This window comes from Lipotes vexillifer, unplaced genomic scaffold, assembly GCF_000442215.2.
Source record: "Lipotes vexillifer unplaced genomic scaffold, Lipotes_vexillifer_v1.1 scaffold1129, whole genome shotgun sequence".
Lineage (NCBI taxonomy): Eukaryota > Metazoa > Chordata > Mammalia > Artiodactyla > Lipotidae > Lipotes > Lipotes vexillifer.
The window spans coordinates 3,189,717-3,194,318 of record NW_006789022.1 but is presented as its reverse complement, the minus strand read 5'-3'; positions in this window follow the sequence as shown (position 1 = coordinate 3,194,318).

Here is a 4,602-nt window from a genome sequence, read left to right as displayed (position 1 = left end):
AAGAGGTAGGTGTGTGGCATGGGGGGAGTTTGGGGTGAGGGCTAGAGGAGGCCTCACCAAGGAGGTGACATTTGAATAAAAGGTCTGAAAGAAGGGAGGGAGTTAACTTGCTAGATGTCTGGGAAGGAGCTCTCCAGGGCACTGGGTGGGAGCACACCTGACTCTTGTGAGGAATGAGGTGGGGGCGAGGTGGAGAGGCCCAGGGATGAGGTCTGGTTGGCAAGGGGTGGGCAGGTGGTGAAGGGTATAGTAAGGCACATAGTGGGGGGGCGGCGGAGGGGGGACAAACAGTTGGCAAACTGCACCGTTGGAGGGCACGGTCCCCAAAAGACTGCCCTCATTTCAGACACCAGCTGCAAGTTCTGGGTCCCCATGACCATCAGTGGGTTATTTGCTAGAGAGGCTCACAGAACGCAGGAAAGCACTAAGATTATGGCTTTATTATAGAGAAAGGATACACATTCAAAAACCAAGGACGGAAGCACAGGACCCATTTGGGATTGGGAGGGGTCCCAGCGTGAAGCGTCTGATGGTCCTTTCCCAGTGGAGTGGAGTCCTGTCACAGACCTCCTGACTATAACCCACAGAGTGTGGCCAAGCAGGGAAGCTTGCCTAAGCCTTTGGTGTCCAGAGTTTTTCTTGGGGCTTAATCACATACGCCCTCGTGGCTAACGTTTATTCTCCAGCCCCTCCCGGAGGTTCTGGCTAATAGCTTTAGTCTCCAGCCCCTCCAGATGCCCTGTGTCCTAATGCCCTCATCATAAATCACATCATTAGGGACTTCCCTGGTGGCAGTGGTTAAGAGTGTGCCTGCCAATGCAGGGGACACGGGTTCGAGCCCTGGTCTGGGAAGATCCCACATGCCGCGGAGCAACTGGGCCCTTGAGCCACAACTACTGAGCCTGCGCGTCTGGAGCCTGTGCTCCGCAACAAGAGAGGCCGCGATAGTGAGAGGCCCACGCACCGCGATGAGGTAGTGGCTTTAAAAAAGTAAATAAATAAAATGAATAAACCAAGAATTAAATGAAGACATTCAAATCTCCAGCGGTGCTGAGTAATCCTGGTAATACTCTGACCTCTGTGCTGTGGAGGAACAGGTGAGAACATGAACTTGCAGGCCCTCTGAGATCTGCAAGAACTGTACCATTACGTATTTCTCCCTGACTGCCCACGTTAAGGACGGAAGGAAATAGAGCCAGATGCAGTCATAGAAGCTGTCTCATCAGCCCTGCAGCTACCCTATGACGAAGGAATTCTCACCCTTATTATCACAGATGAGGAAAGTGGCCAGAATGCCTCTCCCCAGGGCAGTCGGAGCTGACAGCAAGACTCACCTGAAATAGGGGCAGAGGGCCAAGGGCAGGTGGCTTCCACAGAAAGGCACCTCTGCTATTCATTCACTCAACAAACAGTTTTGGAGTTACTGCTCTGTTCCTGGTACCATCCTCATTTCCAGATTCAGGGTGAACAAGACCCTGCCTGAATATGGTTTCCAGTCTCCAAAGGACCACATGCTTGGCCTCCTAAGCACTGGAGCCACCTCTTAAGGGTTAAGCACACTTGTGTTTAAATGAGATAACCGGTTAAATAAGATTTCACTTTTTTTTCCCCTGTTTGAGTCATTGTGATACATCTATGAGGATTGTGGGGACCTTGTTTATAGGGTAAGGGACCTCTGCTCTTGGACACAGCGGTGGAGATGCCATGTAGACCCAGGCCTTAACCCCATAGTCAAGCCCCCGTGCCACCAGACTCGGTCTTTCCCCAGGGCCTCTAGCCAGTTACCTGCGGGTCGGGGAGGGAACTGACATTTTCCATTGGTCTTAGTACCAATCAATGTGCTATGTGTTGGGACATAAAGGGGACTAAAAGACGGCCACTGTTCTGGGCTTCACTGATTGGAGTGGAAGCAGATGTGCAAATAATCACAGTTCTGAGGTAAAGGCTGTGGGGCAGCTGTGAACTGGGCCCCGTGGAGTACAGACAAAGTGTTTAACCAAGGAGAGATCAGGGAAAGCCTCTGGTAGCCTTCGTTTGAGTTGAGACTGAGGCACAAGCAGGCATTCATGTGATGCACGTAGAGGACAGGGCCACCCGGCTAGAGGGGACATTACATATAGCCACTCAGTTGAGATACCATGGTGAGTGTGGTTTTGGACCACACTAGCCTGGGAGAGTGGTGACAGCCAACCGGAGGCTGAAGCCCCAGGGGCTTTAACAGCCATGCTCAAATTAGCTATACTTTGCCTGTTTGTAGATTAGTGGTTCCCACCCTGGTTATGCAGAATCCTCTGGAAAAGTCTCTCCCATTCAACATTCACTGAGTTGGAATCTCTAAGGGAGTGAGCCTGGGAGTCTATTTTTTTTGGGGGGGGGAGTCTATTTTTTTTTTGGGGGGGAGTCTATTTTTGTTGTTGTTGTTGTTGTTTTTTGTGGTACGCGGGCCTCTCACTGTTGCGGCCTCTCCCGTTGCGGAGCACAGGCTCCGGACCCCTGGCTCAGCGGCCATGGCTCACGGGCCCAGACGCTCCACGGCCTGTGGGATCTTCCTGGACCGGGGCACGAACCCGTGTCCCCTGCATCGGCAGGCGGACTCTCAACCACTGCGCCACCAGGGAAGCCCTGGGAGTCTGTTTTAAATTAACTTTCTGAAATGATTCCCACAGCAGTTTGGGAATCACTAGTGCAATGTTTGCCTTGCTTAGTTATGCCCAAGGAAGATGATTAGAAAGAAAAGTCCTGGTTTCTCTCCTGAATATTCTGTTTCAGAAGGTCTGGGATAAAACACGAGAGTCTATAAGAAGCTCAGATAAGAATGAGAAAGGAAACCCCTGAGATGTGCTTGGTAGGGAGTGACACGGTCAGGACTGAGTTCTGGGAAGCTCACTCTGGCTCGGCTGCTGGAAGAAGCTGAGGGTGGTCAGGGCACGGTGCCGTTTAGGAGGCTGGTGGAAGCTTTGGAGGAGAGAGGCAGAGGCTGTGGGGCTGCAGAGGAGGGGATGGCTTAGACGGATGTTTTGAGAGAAGCTCCAGGATTTCATGATAGCCTAGGAGGGATAGACTTAACGTGAGGGGAGAAGGTTGCTGTGTGGTGACTCCTGAGTTTCTAGCTTAGGAGACTGGAGGAGCAGGCTGGGGCCATGGAGCTAAGCGGGGGAGGCAGGAAGAGAAGCAGCTGTGGGTGGGAAGGTGATCAACTCCATGTACATGTGCTGGGTTTAGGTGCCCTTGGACTTGCAGGTGGAGGTTTCCAGCGGAGGAGGGTCTACAGCTCAGCAGAGTGGTAGAGGTGGGGGTACCTGCGGTGGGTGTGAATGATGTGGTGGTGAGTGTGCGGGGTGAGAAGGGCAGAAAGGGGAGGCTGGAGCCCTGAGAACTGGCAACACTCACAGGACGGTGGAAGAGGGACCCGCGGAGGAGGAGGAAAAGAAGAGAACAGAGCCCTGGGGTGGGGGGATGGGAAGGCAGGAGAAAGAGGCCAGGTCAGGGTCAGAGCAGAGCTGTCCCTGGTGGCCGGCAGTTTGGTGACAAGGAGATCGTTGGTGGGCTTCTCCGGAGCCCTTCCAGGGGAGGGTGGAGAAATGGATTTTTCTAATGTTAAGGGTGGGAGGTATTGGTAAAAGTTTCGAGATAGTATCTGTCAGAGTTCCTGGTTTTCTTAAGCAGCAAAAGAACCCATTGAAAGGCTGTCCGGACCTGTCAGGAGGAGGCAGGACCAGATTTGGAAAATGGGCAGGAAGCGGGCGCCAAGCAGCAGGAAGTACAATTGTCTTCTAACTGGAACTGCCTGGGAGGCTGCCACTGGGGACACGCTGCCAATGCGTGTGCGGTTGGGCATAGAGTCTGGACGCGGGCATTGCTGAAGGGCAGAAAGTGCTCCACCTGCAGTGGTCCTGAGTCCGGGACGCAGGGGGATCACCTTCTCCTTCTCACAAAGGTCTCCGTCTGGTTGACAAGTCACCCACGTGGTACCGTGTCTGCACTGAAGGGCCGCCCTCTTCTAGTTCACATAAGGGTGCTGGTGAGCCTGGGGTGGGGGGAGGGCCCTAGCTACAGAAAAGTCAAGGATGCTTTTAAGGTTTTCAGCCTGAGGAGCTAGAAGATTGGATTTGCCACTTACTGAGGTGGGGAAGATGGCCGGAGAAATGGGATTTAAAGGGGAACTGGCAGCTCAGTTTGGGCTCTGATGCTTTTGAGATCTAGCAGACATCTAAATGGAAGTGTCAAGATGTTAGTCAGACATGCTGCTCTGGTGTTCATGGCGTTCTGGGCTGGAGGTGGGGGTTTGGCAGTCATGCGCACGGCTGGCATTTAAAGCCACGAGCTGACAGGAGATGACCAGGGGAGTGAGTGTAGGAAGGGAAGAGAAGAGGACCAAGGACTGAGGGCCAAGCCCTTCAGAGGGGAGAGAGGAGGGGGAGCCAGCAACACAGGCTGAGAAAGAGGGCCAGTGAGGTAGGAAGGAGAGTGTGGCCTCGGGACAAAGCAAGGAGGAAACATCAAAGGCTTCTGGGGACCAAGTAACAGGACAGAGCCTTGGCCGTTGTGTTGATCAGTGTGAGGTCTTTGGTGACCTTGACAAGAGCAGGTTGGGTTGAGGTT